Source organism: Cetorhinus maximus, chromosome 8 (assembly GCF_964194155.1).
Source record: "Cetorhinus maximus chromosome 8, sCetMax3.hap1.1, whole genome shotgun sequence".
Classification (NCBI taxonomy): Eukaryota; Metazoa; Chordata; class Chondrichthyes; order Lamniformes; family Cetorhinidae; genus Cetorhinus; species Cetorhinus maximus.
The window spans coordinates 61,061,432-61,081,414 of record NC_135886.1 but is presented as its reverse complement, the minus strand read 5'-3'; positions in this window follow the sequence as shown (position 1 = coordinate 61,081,414).

The window sequence follows — 19,983 nt, the reverse complement described above, 5'->3', positions numbered from 1 at the left end:
TTGTAGATGGTACATACTGCTACAACTGTGCGTCAGTGGTGGAGGGAGTGAATGTTTGTGGATGGGGTGCCAATCAAGCAGGCTGCTTTGTCTTGGACAGTATCAAGCTTCTTCAGTGATGTGGGAGCTGCACACATCCAGGCAAGTGGAGACTATTCCATCACATTCCTGACTTGTGCCTTGTAGATGGCGGACGGGCTTTGGGGAGTCAGGAGGTGAGTTACCTGTCGCACGATTCCTAGTCTCTGAGCTGCTCTTGTAGCCACAGTATTTATATGGCTAGTCCAGTTCAGTTTCTGGTCAATGGTAACCCCCAGGATGTTGATAGCAGGGGATTCAGTGATGGTAATGCCATTGAGCATCGAGGGGCGATGGTTGGATCCTCTCTTGTTGGAGATGGTCATTTTACTGATACTTGTGTAGCACGAATGTTACTTGCTACTTGTCAGCCCAAGCCTGGATATTGTCCAGGTCTTGCTGCATTTGGACATCGATTGCTTCAGTGTCTGAGGAGTTGCGAATGGTGCTGAACATTGTCCAATCATTAGTGAACATCCCCACTTCTGACCTTATGATGGAAGGAAGGTCATTGATGAAGCAGCTGAAGATAGTTGGGCCTAGGACACTACCCTGAGGAACTCCTGCAGTGATGTCCTGGAGCTGAGATGACTGACCTCTAACAACCACAACCATCTTCCTTTGTGTTCAGTATGACTCCAACCAGCGGAGAGTTTTCCCCCTGATTCCCATTGACTCCAGTTTTGCTAGGGCTCCTTGATGCCACACTCAGTCAAATGCTGCCTTGATGTCAAGGGCAATCACTCTCACCTCACCTCGAGAGTTCAGTTCTTTTATCCATGTTTGAAGAAAGTCTGTAATGAGGTCAGGAGCTCAGTGACCCTGGTGGAACCCAAACTGGGCATCAATGAGCAGGTTATTGTTAAGCAAGTGTCGCATGATAGCACTGTTGATGATTTTACTGATGAAGGAGAGTAGACTGATGGGGCAGTAATTGGTCCGGTTGGATTTGTCCTGCTTTTTGTGTACAGGACATACCTGGGCAATTTTCCACAGAGACGGGTAGATGCCAGTGTTGTAGCTGTACTGGAACAGCTTGTCTAGGGGCACCGCAAGTTCTGGAGCACAAGTTGTCAGGGCCAATAGCCTTTGCAGTATCCAGTGCCTTCAGCTGTTTTTTGGTATCATGTGGAGTGAATCGAGTTGTCTGAAGACTGACATCTGTGATGCTGGGGACCTCCGGAGGAGGCCGAGATGGATCATCCACTCGACACTTCTGGCTGAAGATTGTTGTGAATGCTTCAGTCTTCAGCCAGAAGTACCGAGTGGATGATCTATCTCGGCCTATCATTATACTATCATTGAGCCATAGCTTGACAGCATTTTGCAATCAGTCACAGTTTCTCAGCACACAGCATACTGGTGCAGAATTGGTGCTGACCAGTCACCAGAGCTGGTTAGTAGCTGGTGAATCCAAGGGTTGCATTGACAACTGCACAGTTGGATTTGATTTTGCATTGAAGACAAAAGCCAGAAGAGTAAGATAGGGAAGAATGAATGGAGAGATCGAAACAGTTAGGAGATCATTAGGGGGGACATACTGGAAAATCAAGCCTGAACAGGGCAGTTAAAGTCTAACACTGTTTTAAGACATGGCAAGTGACTTGGATGTAACTAGTGGTGTGTTACAAATCAGGTGGCTTCTTTAAGGTATTGAGGAGCAGTATTTAATCAGCCTGTTCAATGAATTCTCTAGTTGTGTTCATAAATGAAGACTTCATGCAGTTTGACTTATTCCTCATAATTATTGGCAGATCGAAGGTTTAACACATTTGCATCACAACTCTTGGCACTTTAAATCGGTTTGGTTGAACTTACCCTCAGCTTAAGGAGTTTTGTTGGAACTGCCATGTGATAATAAGAGAAACTGCTGGAAAAACATAATAGATCTGGCAGCATCTGTGGAGAGAGAAGCAGAGTTAACGTCTCGGCCTTTCGGATAAGGTCAAGTGTTAGTATCTGTTCTTATCAGTTGCTTCTGCATGTGTGGGCTACAGTGCCTGGCATCGGGAACTTGAAGAGGTGATGGCTGCAACCAGTTGAACCCCAAACCAGCAGGTGCGTAACACCGTTAGGGTGGCGGTGAAATACAATGAACGAGGTGCACCCGTTGACTGTGCCTTTTTCATTAAGAGAATCCTTTTGGAGTCGTGTGGATATGAAGCTGCGGAGATCTACTGCCTGTAGGACTTCCCCAGCTCCGGATACTTTGATGTAACCTTCGAGAATGTTACTGCCTGAGTCAAGCTCCTGAAGGCGTTCAAGGAGAACAGATACACCAGCTGCAGATGAGGATCCTGACGGTGGAGCCACTCTTTGCTCTGCCATTGCAACAGGACCGTGTGGTGACTGTGCAGCTCTCCAACCTCCACATCCCTGTCGCCGATGTGCTCACCTTCCTCGGCAGGTACGTCAACAAGGTTGGGAACTGCACCAAGGTCAAAGACGCTTTTGGGATTCGGACCAGCAAATGCCAGGTCAAAGTCGCACTCAAGATGGATGGTTAGGGAGCAATCCTCCATCCTCCTTCCAGCTTTGTTATCGGTGGAAGTCGTGGCTACCTTATCTATGCTGAGCAGCCCAAAGTTTGTCGCTCACGCAGCGCCGTCCTCTGCATGAACTGAAAGCAGGAAGGGCACCAGACAAAGGACTGCAAACAGACTAAGTGCTGCAACCAGTATGACAAGGCAGGTCACCTCTACAAGACCTGCCCCAAATGCTGCCTCACTTATCCACAGGTGGCCAAAACCAATGAGGTGGAAGCAGACAAAATGGTCAGTGTCACTACTGTGAAGGACAATTGCAACCCTCCACCCACCAAGGCCTTCAGCAAGCACAATGGGGCATGGACGGTGTTACCGTCTTCTGCTCGGATCTGCTGTTGGTGCGCAGATTGATCAACATCCGCGACCAGTTCGAACTGGCCTCAGGAGCCAAGGTAAATCATGGCAAGAGTGAGGCCATGTTCTTTGGGAACTGGGCTGACTGATCCTTTGTCCCCTTCACTGTCAGATCAGACTGCCTGAAGGTGGTGGGGATATGGTTTGGAGAGACCAGGGCATGTGTTAGGAACTGGAAAGAATGAGTGGCTACGGTGAAAAGAAAACTCGGCATGTGGGAGGGGCGAACCCCTCCATTGTGGGTAAGAACCTGGTCATCAGGTGTGAGGCACTCTCGGTGCTGCTGTATGTGGCGCAGGTCTGGCCCATTCCTCACTCCTGCTTGAAAGCCATCTTTCGCTTTATCTGGAGGTCGAAAATGGATCGTGTTTGCAGGGACAACCCTCTAGATAAAGAGGGGAAAAAAGGTGCCCAACATCGCCCTCATCCTGATGGCCACCTTTGTGTGCGGCTGCATCAAGCTGTGTGTAGACCCTCAGTACATAAACACCAAGTGTCACTACGTGCTGAGGTTCTACTTGTCCCCGGTGTTGTTAAGGATGGGTCTGGCCATGCTGCCGCGGAACGCTCCAAGTAGTTGGACCGTTCCGTACCACCTGTCCCTCATGGAAAAATTTATGCAGAGAAACAGCTTTGACCACAAGTCCATCAGGCAGTGGTCGGCACGTAACATCCTAGAGGTCTTGCGGGAAAAGGAGATGGTGGATCCTGTGGGATGGTTCCCCGAGCAGACTGTCAAAGTCATTTGGCAGAATGCCTCATCGCCAGAACTTTCCAACAAGCACCAAGATGTAGCTTGGCTGGTGGTGAGAAAGGCCCTCCCCGTCAGATCCTTCCAACATGCCAGGAGTCTCACCCCCTCTGCATGTTGCCCTTGAGGTGGCTGTGGTGGGGAAGAGGCCATTGTTCCCTTCCTTGTAGATTGTGCCTTTGCAAAGAAGGTCTGGAGAGAGATGCAGTGGTTTCTGTCGAGGTTCATCCCGAGCAGTTCTGTGACACAGGACTGTGCTCTACCGGCTGTTACCAGGGACACACACCGAGACAAACATCAACTGCAGCTGGAGGATCATCAACTCGGTGAAAGATGCTCTTTGGTCTGCCCAAAACTTGTTGGTCTTCCAGTGCAAAGAATTGTTCCCAACCGAGTGTTGCAGACTGGCACATTCCAAAGTCCAGGACTACGTGCTGAGGGATGCACTAAAGCTTGGGGCAGCCGCCACAAAGGCACAATGGGGAGAGGTCGCTGTCTAAGACCTTTCTGTCATAGCGCACCGAGGAGCTGGGAATTGTATAGACCCCTCGGGCTGTATGACTCACACTGTATGTATGCAGTGAATACTACATGTATCACAATTGTATTGAAGCACCTCAGAGTGCAACATGATCTATGTAGATAACTTGAATACCATTGCACTGTCTGACTGCCTGTAATGACCATGTTGAAATGTCTGTAATGTTCATTGATTGTATTGAAGCATCTCATGATCCATATGGAAAACTGGAATATGATTGCACTTTTTGTGATGGCTATTTTGAAATGTTTTGTATGTTCTTTCAGATGTTTTATGAATAAAGTATATTTTTCCAAAAAAAAAGCAGAGTTAACATTTCGAGTCCATATGACTCTTCTTTTTCTCTCTCCACAGATGCTGCCAGACCTGCTGAGTTTTTCCAGCATTTTCTGTTTTTATTTCTGATTTCCAGCATCTGCAATATTTTGCTTTTATCAGACTCTCATGCAATCAGTCTACCAGCTAGATCTATTTGAGGTGTTAATCAAACCTTTAAATATTATGTAGTTGGATTTATAGAAGGTTTGTTCTACTTTTGAAACCCAAATGAATTACTCAGTCCTCGTTTTTCTTCTCCATTGTCTTCCTTAACCGATACCTGACAGTCTGAAATGGCAATGCTGAGCTAGGACTACATTTAATGGGAACCTCACTATCAATCTCTAGCCTGTTAGAATATTTATTCCTCATCCCATTGCTCAATTTATTGAATTCAATGAAAGGATGTACTCAATGTTAGAATTCATTTGCAGCAAGTCTAACATATGTCCTATTTTGTTAAAAAAAACTGTTTTGGGTTTCTGAAGTTCCTGTGGGAGCCTAACCTGCAGAATACAAGAGAGCAAATTAGATGTAAAGGGCATCACAATGAATAATAGAACAAGCCTTGTAGGAAATAACTTCAGTGAAACAACAAGAGAAGGATAGAAAGATGCACATTTATACAGTACCTTTCACAACACAGGATCTCCTAAAGCACTTTGTGGCCAAGCAAGTATTTTTCAATTGTCATTGTTGCAATTGTGGCACAGCCCCACAAACAGAACTGTGATAATGATAGATAACAGGTGGATTTTTCCATGTCCGCTGGTTTTGGGCATGTTTGGCGGATTGAGCGAACAATATGGTGAGAAGGTCAAAAATCAGTTTCAGGATGTTGTGAAACCAGTTTGCAATTGTCCGCTCAGCCTGTCGATAGTGGGCTGTGTTTCCCACCATCGGACATTGGGAACCTTAATGTAATACGTCTGCACATCATTGTAAGGCCAGCCTGCCAGAATCACTCCCGGTGTTGGATCGTCCATCCACATGGGCATGATTGTACACTGATGTGTTTCACAACAGCATATGAAAGGCGAGCACCTGGTGGCCACACTTTTGAGGGGAGCTCGGCGGTGAGCACACAGCAACGATGTGCAGCGCTCGCCAGGGCCGCCTGTTGAACGTCAATCCCTGCGGTTGAGGGAAATTAGAGTGGGGGGGGCAAGGACTGCACTGAGGTTGAAGGTAGTGCACAAGCATATGCGGTGGGTGGGGAGAGAGGCCACGCATTAAGGACATCTTGTATAAAGTGACCATTCCTCTGCAACTGAGACAGTTCAATGCGACCACATTGATATGATTGGAGTTGGGCCTGTAGCTTCTCTGCCCACTCAAGCAACGCAGAGGCATGAAAATGGCACCAAATGCTCCAGAGCTTTTCATCCCTCGGGCACAAACTGCAAACTAATAAGGGTTTTAGTGGACTGCAGAATAGTTGGATGACTGGGTACGTTGTACAACCTCCTTGCTAAAGCTGGCCATGGAGCAGTCACTGCTGGAGGCACTCACTGCCCCTTGCAATGTCATCATCCCGGTTTGGACCAATCTCCCCCATGGTTCAAGTTAACAGTGCAACCTTGCAGCACGGGTTAGGAGAATGTCTGTGCCTGAGCTGAGAGCACAGCATGCAGTCCAGTGGGCAAAGCTGCCACCAATCAGTCAGGTGGAGTGGGGCAGAGGTGGTGGGGTTTCAGGCAGCCATGCAGCTCAGTAAAGTCCAGCCAACCAAGTGTTGGCCAGCGCTCTCCAGGATGTATTAAGGGGCCTTCAAACTTAACCAAGAGAGGTTCTTGGAGCACCCAAGCTAACCCAAGCGTCTCTCTATTTCACCCTGCAGGAGGAGTACATCAGGAGCAAGGGGCCTGGTGAACTGGCTGTAGGCCTCATCACATACAGAGAGCGAAGACAATAGAGAATAGAGTGACTGAGGCTTCTGGCTGTGCAGAAGGAGGAGCAGCACCCTCAGGAAGAAGGGGCGGCTGGGGCTCCCGCACACGCCGCTGAAGAGCCACAGAGAGCCATCGCTGATCGGCACCCAGGGTCTATAGTACCGGTGTTGCCGAAGAATGCGCATGTTCAAGGAACTGGATGCTCATATCTGCCAGCTGCTGCCGGATTTGGCACCATGGGTACGTGGAGGGTATCCACTGCCAGTGGCCCTGAAAGTGAATACGGCACACAATTTCTCCACCAGTTATTCCTGTCTGGGCTCCACAGGTGACCTCTCTGGGATATCACAAGCTTCCACCCACAAATTCATCCAAGAGGTCACGGATGCCATCTTTGTGAGGGCACAAATCTTTGTACATTTTACCAGGACCAGGACAGCCAGGAGGCAAGAGCGATTGGATTTGCCCAGATCTCGGGTTTCCCATAGGATCAGGGTGTGATTGACTGCACTCATGTGGCGCTTAGATCTCCATCGCAACAAGCGGCCAGCTATGTCAACCACAAGCGATTCCACTCGCTGAATGTGCAGCTGGTGTGTGACCTCCAGAAACACATCCTGCAAGTTTGCACATGGTTTCCAGGGAGTGTCCACAACTCCTACATCCTGAGTCGCTCGCAGATCCCTGGAGTCTTCCAGATTCCACAGAAGCTGCAGGAATGGCTCCTCAGGGACAAGGGCTACCTGCAGAGGCCGTGGTTGATGACACCCGTGTGGCAGCCTCAGACTGCTGCAGAGCGACGCTATAATGAGGCTCATGCTGCAGCTCACAACTTGGTGGAGGTGACCATCAGGATGCTGAAGATGTGGTTCCAGTATCTGGACTGGTCTGGTGGAGCCCTGCAATACAGTCCACAGAGGGTGTCACACATCGTCATCACCTGCTGCGCCCTTTACAACCTGGTGCTGTAATGGGGAGAGGGGCTGGCTAAGGAAGAGAGCGAGGAGCTGGAGGTCTCCTCTGATGAGGAGGATATTGACGGGGATGAGGGTGAGGAGGACTTCAAATGCGACGATTACTGCAATGAGGCCCTCGCATTGGCCAAACAAGGCAAGCAAGCTCAGGAGGCCCTCATAGCTGCTAGATTTGTGGAGGATGATGATGACATGCAGTGAGGAGACATTGTAGATCCTCACATCGCATTTGTGAATGTTTGACTCCAGACTGGCTTATGGCAGTGCACATACCCTCTGTGAGAATGCTCCTGACATGGAGATGCAGTGGAGGCCCTAATAGTTGCTCGATTGCAGGAGGATGATGACAACATGTAGTGAATACACTCCAAAGATCTTCACACAGCCTCTGAGAATGTCTGACTCCTGTCTGGCCAAGGGCAGCTTGCTTGCGATCCATGATCAGGGTGATTTCATAGCGACGCAGCCATGAAACTTTAAAAGCGTCTGATCCTTTTTCCGCCTTCAGCATCTGAGCCCTTCAGGAGCTGGAGCACAGCATCAGTGGTCACAGATGCTGAAGAGATGGGGGACAGGCCCACCTTAAGAGAGCACAGTGAGTGAATGAGAGAACTCTGTGGTGCCTGCCCACTACATTCTGGCAGCAATGATCAGCACTGCCGAGGTGCAGGTATCAGTAATGTCTCCAGGAAGTGTGAGGCTGGACCATCACTTTGGTCTGAAGGCTGCACAGGGCACAGGGAAGAGGCCCTGGACTGAGACACCTGTCTTTATCTTGTGCAGTAAGGTTTCACATCTGAGTGACATGAACACTGCTCATCAGAACAAGGAGCCATAGGCAGGGAGACATCCTTGGGGGTTTATTTACAATAGTGAATATTATGTACAAGTGATTAACACCCGTGCCCAGGCTGTGCAACTACATCTTCTTAACCCTCCCAACTCTGCTGCCATGTCTCGGTTCCTCCCGGACATTCACAGTGGAGGTGGAGGCAGCCTGCTGGCTGCTACGCCCTGTCTGTGATGACCTTGGCAGGCGTCCTCTGGAGGGCTGAGACTTGGAGGGCCCCAGCCTGGTCTCAGGGTCCTGCTGTGTGGCAATGGCTCCCTCCTCGCTCTGAGGAGCTGGAGTTGCTGAGGTCACAGGAAGAGGGGATTCGGATGGGCTGGACACTCCTGTAGTCACCTGGATGGTTGGCCCCAGGGTGTGCACATGCTGATGCTCCTCCTTATGGGTGCCCGAGGGCCCCTGGCTGACTCCTTGAGGAGGAGGTGTAGCTGGAATGAGATCGAACTGCCCAACACCCCTCTCCTGTATACATTGTTGGAGGTCAACTTTGGCATCAGCGGTGGAGTTGAGCCCGCACAGCAGTGCAGGAGTGACATCCTGGACCAAGGTCTCCATGGTGAGATGAGGACAATGAGAGCGTGTATAAGAGAGTGAATGGTGATGTCCCTTGAACTGGCCGTGAGTGAGGGCCCTGGATGTGTGATGGGTTTGTGAGTGTGTGAGTTGAAAGTGATGAGAAGAGTGACTTACCCTGGCAGAACGGAGGAGATTATTCATCCTGTCCTTTTTTACAGGTCTTGGCACTGGCCACCGCTGCCACCACCACCCCAGCCAGATTGGTGATGTTGGTGCCCATCCTGCGGCCAGAGTGCGGGTAGAGGACATCACGTGAGCCTCCAATGTGTCCAAAAGGTGCTTGAGAGGTGCATCATTAAACCAGGGGGCTGCAGTCTTTTTGCCTGTCAGGGTTATGTTTTCTTTGCAGCAGTCCTGATCTGGAAGCACTGAGAGGTGTGCGCACGGCTGCACTTTAATTATGGCACCCGGCATGAGGAAGCAGCGAGGTGATGGCATGATGGGCAAACAAGAGCCTGCCCGCCATGGAAATGGCACGTTTCCCGGGAATGCATAATTAATATAACAGGATTGGAGCGATATGCTGTGAGAAGCCGCCAATGTGGCTGGCGGGTAAAATGTCATTTTTCCCGCCTGCTACCGCACTTAGTGCAAATGTGGGACAATTCTGCCCAATGAGGTATAATTATTGATATCGAGAAGAGCTCCTTCTCTGAACAACACCATGGAATATTTTACTTCTACTTGAAAGGGCAGGCGGGGCCTTACATACCATTAAAAAAATGACACCTCTGGCAGTCAGCACTCCCTTAGTGCTGCACTAGAGTGTAAAGCTGGTTGATGTGCTCAATTGGTCCCTAGATTAGGGCCTAAATCCACAACCTTCTGACTCAGAGGCTAGAATGTTACCACAGAACTACCACTGACACCACAGTGCCAAAAGATATTGGAGGAGAAATTCACTTGTTGAGTGGCAGTATGCAGTCTTACTTCAAGTTCCTAGGGCAGACAGCTCCATGGGCTGCCTCCACATGCCCCTCATGACTAATATGTAGAACACCATGTGGGTCACTCAAGTATACAAACACATTTCTCCCCCTGTGCCTACTTATTGCAGTTGCTCAGGATACTTCACACAGAGTTGTTGCTGCTCTCTCAGTGACATACCCTCAAAGGAGCGCAGGCAGCTCCAAGGGATTGCTTGAAGTGCTAAGTTGATTCAGCACTGCTTCCTTTGGAAGAAATGGGATTTGGCAAATAGTTTGGGCTTTCACACCTCAAGATTTTACTGTAATTATCTTCACGTATTTTCATAGGACCTCAACAATTGCTTGACTAGAGTCTTCAGCACCTGTTCAGCCCTGATGGAAAGATATTCCAGTTAAACACTGGTGGCTGGGCGCTCCACCTGCCTTGAGGGTGTGCCAGAATACAAACGCACCCTGCACGCCATTTAGTTTAAACTTCAGTGCCCCGTTACTGTTTATGCTCACATGCCAATAACGTGGCTTGGGCGAGATGACAGAACCAACTTCTCCCCTGATTAGACCATGGTTACAAAGAAATACAACAACTGCACAAAGGAACACACATACATTTCTACAGTAACTTACACAACCTCAAATATCCTAAAGCATTCCACAGCAAAGGAAGAACTTTTGAAATGTAGTCACTGTATTAACGTACGAAACATGACTGCTAATTTGCACACAAGATTCCACAGAGAGTAATGAGGTATATTTATGGTATTAGATAGTACTTACAGTGCAGGAACACATCATATGGCCCAGATTACTAGATTAGTATTTATGACCTTTTTGAACCTCCTCCCACTTTTTTTCATCTAAATGTGTCCAAAATATCCTTCTACTCCTTTTGCCCTCATGTACTTATCTAGCTTCCCCTTAAATGCATCAATACTCTTCATCTCAACTACTCCCTGTGGTAACAAGTTCCACATTCTCACCACTCTCTGGGTAAAGAGGTTTCTCCTGAATACCCTATCAGATTTATTAGAGACTCACATATATTCATGGCACCTAATTTTGGACTTACCCACATGTGGAAAGATCATCTCCATGTCTACCCTATTAACTCATTTCATAATTTAAATACCTCCATCAGGCCCCCACTCAGCCATCTCTTTTCTAGAGAAAAGAGCCCCGGTCTGTTCAATCTTTCCTAATGGCTTTAATCTCTCAGTTTTGGCATCACCCTTGTAAATATTGTTGGACATTCTCCAGTGTCTCCATATCTTTTTTATAATATGGAGGTCAGAACTGTGCACCATATGCTAAGTGTGGGCTAACCAAGCTTCTATGCAAGTTTAACATAATTTCTTAGCTTTACAATTCCATTCCTCTAGAAATTAATCTCAGTGCTTCTTGTCTTCTTTGAGCCTTGCTAACCTGCATTGCTACATTTAGTGACCCATAGAACCCTTTTCCCCCTGCCTCATTTCGACAATTACTTTTCAAGCTTTATACATCCTCTTTATTCTTCCTATCAAAATACACCACCTCACATTTTTCCAAATTAACACAGGAACAGCCATTTAGCCCATTTCAATCCTGTAACTTTGATCTATGACCTAACGGCACACACCTGCCTTTGTCCTATATCTCTTAATGCCTTTGGTTAACAAAAATCGATCAAGTAGTTGTTTGGTAGTACAGAACTTGCTGAAAAAGAGACATGTCTAAACTTTTCGTCTTGCACTCATCAGGGCACTCACAAGAATACCAGTATAACAATTTATACTGTACGTGAAGAGAGTGCTGATTGATTGGCAAGTGAACTCTGATTGGCAGAGGTATGGCCATAGAGGATGCTCCAGTGATGGTGACTGACAGTTAACTGCCAAGCATTGTCCTGATAAGTGCAAGATGAAAAGATTTGACATGTCTATTTTTTCAGCAGAAATCTATCAATCTCCGAATTAAAAATTACAGTTGACCTTGCATCAACTACTATTTGCAAAAGCGAATTCTAAACTTTTACTACCCTTTGTTTGTAAAGATGTTTGCTAATTTCTCTCCTGGAAGGCCTGGCTGTATTTTTCACATTATGTTCCCTGGTCCTGGAAGCCCTTAACAGTGGAAATAGTTTTTATCTACCATATCTCCTTCCCTTAATATCTCAGAAACTTCAATCAAATCACTCCTTAACTTTCAGAGAATACAACTTTACTTTGTCTGACCTGCCCTCATAATTTAACCCTTGGGGCCCAGATACTGCCGAGGTAAATCTATGCTGCACTCCCTCCAAGGCCAATATATCTTTCCTGAGGTGTGGTGCTCAGAACTGTGGGTGGAATCTTACCGCCTTTGAAACATTCTTTTGTTGAGGATAAATGCAGATATTGTCCCCAATGGTCTGTGAATTCTACGCACATGCACAATCTTCCCAGAGGCAGCCAATTACGAGGTTATCTCCAGGAATCCCATACAATTAAAGATGGTTGGTGAGTTCCCGAAGGTGCAGAGTACCTGCAGTTTTGGGAGGACAGCTGCTCCAACAAGAGAGGAAGGCACTGCTCAGGTAGACATAAGAGTGTGAAGGCATCTCTATTTTAAGACTCCCATTGCTCATCTGGCCCTGGGCCACTGATGCGGTGAACTCATCTTCATGTTTGACCCTGGCCCCACCTTCAAACTTGCCTCTGAGGGATTGGGAAGATTCCACCCAGTATTCCAGGTGTGGTCTAATTTAACGCTTTGTTTTTTTTATTCATTCATGGGATGCAGGCGTCACTGGCTAGGCCAACATTTTTTGTCCACCCCTAATTGCCCTTGAGAAGGTGGTGGTGAGCTGCCTTCTTGAACCACTGCAGTCCATCTGGTGTAGGTACACCCACAGTGCTGTTAGGGAGGGATTCCAGGATTTTTACCCAGTGACAGCGAATGATTGGCGATATATTTCCAAGTAAGGATGGTGTGTGGCTTAGAGGGGAACTTGCAGGTGCTGGTGTTCCCATCTCTTTTCCTGGTAGAGATAGAGGATTTGGAAGGTGCTGTTGAAGGAGCCTTGGTGAGTTGCTACATCTGAAGGTAGTGGATGGGGAGGCGGTGTAGTAGTGGTATTATGACTGTACTGGTAATCCAGAGACCCAGAATAATGCTCACCACCACGGCAGATGGTGGAATTTGAATTTAATAAAAATCTGGAATTAAAAGTCTAATGATAACCATGAAACCATTGTCGATTGTTGTTCTTTAGAGAACAAAATCTGCCGTCCTTACCTGGTCCGGCCTACATGTGTCAGACACATAGCAATGTGGTTGACTCTTAAACACCCTCTGAAATGGCCTAGCAAGCCACTCAGTTGTATCAAACCGCTACAAAGTCACAAAAAAGGAATAAAACCGGTCGGACCACCCGGCATCAACCTAAATAATGGAAACGACGAACTCAGCCCTGCCGACCCTGCAAAGTCCTCCGTACTAACGTTTGGGAGCTAGTGCCAAAATTGGGAGAGCTGTCTCACAGACTAGTCAAGCAACAGCCTTACATAGTCATTCTCACGGAATCATAACTTACAGATAACGTCCCAGATACCACCATCACCATCACCATCCCTGGGTATGTCCTGTCCCACCGGCAGGACAGGCCCAGCAGAGGTGGTGGCACAGTGGTATACAGTTGGGTGGGAGTTGCCCTGGGAGTCCTCAGCTTCAACTCTGGAACCCATGAAGTCTCATGGCATCAGGTCAAACATGGGCAATGAAACCAAATGGGCTGATTACCATGTACCGCCCTCCCTCAGCCGATGAATCCGTGCTCCTCCATGTTGAACATCACTTGGAGGATGCACTGAGGGTGGCAAGCACACAGAATGTACTCTGGGTGGGGGACTTCAATGTCCATTATCAAGAGTGGCTCGATAGCACCACTACTGACCGAGCTGACCGAGTCCAAAATAGCTGCTAGACTAGGTCTGTGGCAAGTGGTGAGGGAACCAACAAGAGGGAAAAACACACTTGACCTCATTCCCAACAACCTGCTTGCTGCAGATGCATCTGTCCATGGAGTGACAACCACACAGTCCTTGTGGAGTCAAAGTCCCATCTTTTTTATTCATTTATGGGATGTGGGTGTCACTGGCTCAGCCAGCATTTATTGCCCATCCCTAATTGCCCCTGTTCAGAGGGCATTTTTTAAAGAGTTCTAACTCTTCTGTGGGTCTCAAGTCACATATAGGCCAGATCAGGTGAGGACAGCAGATTTCCTTCCCTAAAGGGCATTTATGAACCAGATGGGTTTTTACAATAATCAGCAATGGTTTCATGGTCATCATCAGACTTTTAATTACAAATATTTATTGAATTCAAATTCCACCATCTGCTGTGGTGGGATTCGAACCCAGGTCCACGAGACCATTACCCTGGGTATCTGGATTACCAGTCCAGTGACAATACCACTACACCACCATCTTCAGGCTGAGGATACCCTCTATTGTGCTGTGTTTCGCTACCACTGTGCTAAATGGGATCGGTTTCTACCAGATCTAGCAACTGAACACTGGACATCAACAAGGCTCTGTGGGCCATCAGTAGCTGCAGCATTGTACTCAAGCATGATCTGTAACCTCATGGGGTGGCATATCCCCTATTCTACCATTACCATCAAGCCAGGGGATTAACTTTTCAATGCTGGTTCAATAAAGAGTGCAGGAGCGCATGTCAAGAGCAGCACCAGGCAGGCATACCTAAAAATGAGGTGTCAACCTGGTGAAGCTATAACACAGAACTACTTGTGTGCCAAACAGCATAAGCAGCAAGTAATAGACAGAGCTAAGCGGTCCCACAACCAATGGATCAGATCTAAGCTCTGCAGTCCTGCTGCATCCAGCCGTGAATGGTGGTGGACAATTAAACAACTCACTAGAGGAGGAGTCTCCATAAATATCCCCATCCTCAATGATGGAGGAATCCAGCACATCAGTGCAAAAGATAAGACTGAAGCATTCGCGACAATCTTCAGGCAGATGTGATGAGTGAATGATCCATCTTGGCCTCCTCTGGAGGTCCCCAGCATCACAGATGCCAGTCTTCAGCCAATTCGATTCACCCCATAGCCTTGAATGTTATGACGTGCCAAGTGCTCATCCAGGTACTTTTTAAAGGATTTGAGGCAACCCGCCTCCACCATCCTCCCAGGCAGTGCATTCCAGTGCATTGATATCTGTGATATCAAAATTAAGGCAATTGGCATGTCATAACATTCAAGGCTATGGGCCAAGTGCTGGTAAATGGGATTAGGTAGGTAAGTCAGGTGTTTCTCATGTGTCGGTGCAGACTCGATGGGCCGAAGGGCCTCTTCTGCACTGTGTGATTCTGTGATTCTGTGAAATCAAAATTAAGACACAAAGTGTTCACAATTACATTGGGAAAAGGAGGATGGTCAGAAGTAATATATGCCCCTTAAAAACTGATAACTGGAAAGTAAGGAAATGGAGGTAGTGTTGAATGATTACTTTGCATCAGTATTTATTGTGGATGAAGAGGTTAGCATGCCAGACATTTAGAGGGTGTTAATATCGCATCAAGGACAGGTACTTACCAAAATTATTGTAAGCAAATCAACAGTGATGCCATAATGGCAGTGAAGATTGACAAATTCATCATGATTAGGTTCTATCCCAGGGTTTTAAAGGAACTAGATGAGAATATTGCAGGTGCTATCTTCCAAAGTTCTTTTGATTTAGGAAAGATCATGCATGGACTACACTAATTAAGAAAGGAGTGAGAGGGAAACAAGGAATTATAGATCTGTCAGCCTCAGATCTGTTACTAGGGAAATTACTAGAGCTGTAATTAAGAATAGGCAGACTGAAAGTTTTCAACTGATCACCACCCTCTGGGTAAAAAGTTTTCCCTCAAACCTCCTGCCCCTCACCTTGAACTTATGTCTCCCTGTGACTGACCCTTCAACTAAGGGGAACAGCTGCTCCCTATCCATCCTGTCCATGCCCCTCATAATCTTGCACACCTCGATCAGGTCACCCTTCAGTCTTCTCTGCTCCAACGAAAACAACCCAAGTCTATCCAACTTCTCTTCACAACTTAAATGTTTCATCCCAGGCAACATCCTGGTGAATTTCCTCTGCACCCCCTCCAGTGCAATCACATCCTTCCTATAATGTGGTGACCAGAACTGCACACAGTACTCCAGCTGTGGCCTCACCAAGGTTCTATACAACTCCAACATGACCTCCCTATTTTTGTGATCTATAATCTTGATATCCTTTGCAATTTCTTTTCATTTGTACCTCTTACTATCTGCTTTGCTGCCATTTGCTGATTTCTCTGTCTTGCTCACTTTACAGGACCTGTGCTATTTCTTTTGCATCTGTATGCTTTTTCTTTTTGTGTTGTGTTGTCAGTTCCCTCTTTGCTTGCCCATGATGTCCTTTATGACACATGGTGTTCTTGCCACTTGGTGGAATAAACTGGTTCTGGATCACATTAATTTGTTTTGAACACCTCCCAAAGATCTCCTGCCATTTACCCATTAAAAGATTTCTCCCATTTACTGTGGACAGCCCCTGTCTCTTCCCTTTGAAGTTAGCCTTATATAATTGTCTTAGTAGCACTTTTATGTTACTCCCTTTCAAACACTAGCTTGAACTTGAACATATCATAATCACCATTAGATAAGTGTTCATGCAACATTAGGCTGTTATAACTAAATCTGGTTTATTGATCATTATTTAATCTAATGTGACATTGCCTCTTGTGTGTTCTAGGACATATTGCTGCAGAAAATTAACCCGGACAGGCTCAAGGAATTCACTACTGTTCTAATGTTCTATTCTACTTATCCCAGTCTAAATGAAAGATAAAATTTCCCATTAAAACCATTCTGCCTCTGCTACATGCTTGGCTAATCTCTGCATTTATACAATCTACCAATCCCCAGCTACTACGAGGGGGCATTTACAAAACTGTCGCCACTGTCTTAAATCCTTTTCTTTTTATTAAATTCTACAATTTGTTTGTCATTTTCATGTCCATTTTGCAAGTTTATTAAAGTTTTCTTGTATTTTATCATATGATTATTTGCTATATCAATGATTTGGATGAGGGAACCAAATGTAATATTTCCAAGTTTGCTGACGAAACAAAGCTAGGTGGGAATGTGAGTGGTGAGGAGGATGTTAAGAGGCTTCATGGTGATTTAGACAGGTTAAGTGAGTGGGAAAATATGTGGCAGATGCAGTATAACGTGGATAAGTGTGAAGTTATCCCTTTCGGCAGGTAAAACAAAATGGCAGAGTATTATTTAAATGGTGATAGATTGGGAAATGTTGATGTACAAAGGGACCTGAGTGTCCTTGTACACCAATCTCTAAAAGCAAGCATGCAGATGCAGCAAGCAGTTAAGAAGGCAAATTGTACGTTGGCCTTCATTGCGAGAGGACTTGAGTACAGGAGCAAGGATGTCTTACTGCAGCTTTAAAGGCCTTGGTGAGACCACAGCTGGAGTATTGTGTGCAGTTTTGGTCTCCTTACCTAAGAAAGGATATACTTACCATAGAGGGTAGAGCCTGAGGCCACTTCTCCCCCTTCCCCAAGCAAGACATAGCCCTGCAACCATTGAAAAGCCATACCTGCCGTATGGCTGGTCTGGTAGGTAGACACCTGCCCGTGAGCCCCCCTAAAAGTGATGTGTTGTGTCTGTGAAACCTGGCGCTGATAATTGTGAGTGCTGCCCGAAGCAAGGTAGGAAAACAAACCTCGAAGCCCCGAGCAAAGTGCAGCCGGCCAGGTGCACGTTGTTTATGTTCAGTTTTGAAACATGTTGGCATATAATCACGCCGATGTGCTCGGATGATCCAGCGTGGGGGGTGATTTCAATGAGCTGGGCTTATAATGATATGTAGATGCATTACAATTATGTTCCCGAAAAGCTGCAGGAAACGTGGCCAGCCATTTACAGGCGGAGCGGATGATTGCAACTGGTTTCACGATGTCATGAAACCAATTTCTGGCCTTCCTGCCATATTACCTGCTCACGCCTGCCATGATGCCCAACGCCAGGTGGCACGGAAAATTCCAGCCCATATGTGCTGATCTACTATGCGGCATCTCATGAAGGCCTTTTGATGTGCTTTACATCTACTATGTTACCGTTGTCTACTCTTTCTGTTATTTCTTTAAAGAATTCAGTAAATTTTATCGAGCAACAACTTCCCTTTTGAAATCCATGCTGCCTGTCGTGAATGCTCTATTATTTTTAAAGTTTTGGAATTTTTCTATTAAATATTTGATTAAAGATTCCATTATCTTTCTCAACAGCTAACCTGTTTCAGAGATGCTGAGTGAAGGATGAATATTGATTGAGTGGGATCTTTCATGTCCATCTGAGACCGTGAAGGAACCCAGGGGGGGCATTTTCTCTCTGCCGGGGGAGTTGGGTAGGAACGGGCCCGGGCCCGGGCGGCCGCGCAGCCGATCGGCGCCCGCGATCAGCTGTGTGCCACCATTTTATGTGGGTTGGCCAGTTAAGGCCTGCCCAGTGTGACGCGCACCCAGAAGCGCTGAGCACTCCCTGTGCTGGCGGGGGGGAGGATGGAGAGTTGGGGCCCGAGCATGTGCGCGAAAGAGTGCAGAAATCTCCCTGAGGCACGGAGCTGCCACAGGGAGATTAGTCTGATTTTTAAAAGTTTTAATAAAGGAAAAAAAATTTTAAGACATGTGCTCTCATGTTAATTTGCTTCTAAATGGCCTTAATAGGCTTTTGACAGTTTGGCGGGCGCGCAGCCGACTCCACTGCCCGCCTGCCGAACTGAGGATCAGAATGACGTGCGGTGTGGTCGGGATGCACGCCCCACCCCCCTCGCCCCTGCCCCCCGCCGCTCACTGACCCGAAGATTCTGCCCGAGGTGTAACATCTCATCCAAAAAGTGACCCATCCAGCAAGCACAATGGGATGCCCGCCTGGATTTTGTGTTTGAGTGGGGCTTGAACACACACCTTTTGATTTAGAGGTAAGAGTGTCAGCCACTGAACCACAACTGATAACTGCAGTGCTTTACAGATCAGGAGCTGTGATTTAAAGCAATGAGGGAGAATGGTTCAGTTACATTACTTTAGGATTACCCAAGAGAATGGTTTATTTGTGCGACACACTCTATCTGATCCTTTGGGAACCAAAAAACTAGTTCTCTACTATGAGCTGTAAATAATGCAATACTAAAATATTTCATGCTCCTCTTCATTTCCTGGAATCCATGTTCCATCTCATTGGCCAGTATTTCACCAAATGCTTGGGTTATGCATACAACAATAAAAAAACGGTCTTAAGGTTACAATAACTGTACAATCAACAGTAAAACAGTTCAAAATTAATTATTGTGCTGCTAGTGTGTCAAAGGACATTTTCATCTCCCTGGCTGACTGGTTTTGTTTATGACAGAGCATGTATGGTAAACAATGAAACAGACATTAATATCACAGTGAAAAATTTATTCATAAGTCAGGAATAGATTCCTTCTTGAATATTAATCCTAACCAAACACTAATATTACACTGATACACCTTATCTAACACCAAGAATCAATTCATTGCTGGATCGTAATCTTAAGCCATTATATTCAATACCTACTTAAACATTAATTTAACTAAAATCCAAGATTTTAAGCTCTTCAGCTCTCCTTAACTTTTTTGTCTCTATTTGCCTTGCTCTTCCTTCCCACTTTCCACCTGTTGAATATTATTCTTTAACAATAATCCCACCCAATCTATCTATAATTCATTTCAGAACCTTTCTTCTCTGAGCTCTCAAGCTAGAAATCCTTCATTTAGGATCAGAAACCCTGGAATTTTATTGGAAGCCATAGACTAGGCAAGCAAATTTTCTTGGGAATCCCATTCCACCTGTGGAAGTTTGGAAGAAGACTACTTGAGAGACACAAAAATAAAGGCTGCCGCTCTGAGGGAAATGCTGCACTGTCGAGGTGCTGTCTTTCAGATGTAGTGTTAAGAGGCCGTGTTTGCCTTCTCAGGAGTATGCAAAGGATCCCGAGACACTACTTTGAAGGAGGCAAGGTGGTCCTGTCAATATTTATTCCTAAATTAACATTTTAAAGACAGATTATGTGGTCGTTATCACATTGCTGTTTGTGGGATCTGGCTGTGCACAGATTAGCTGCTGAGTTTC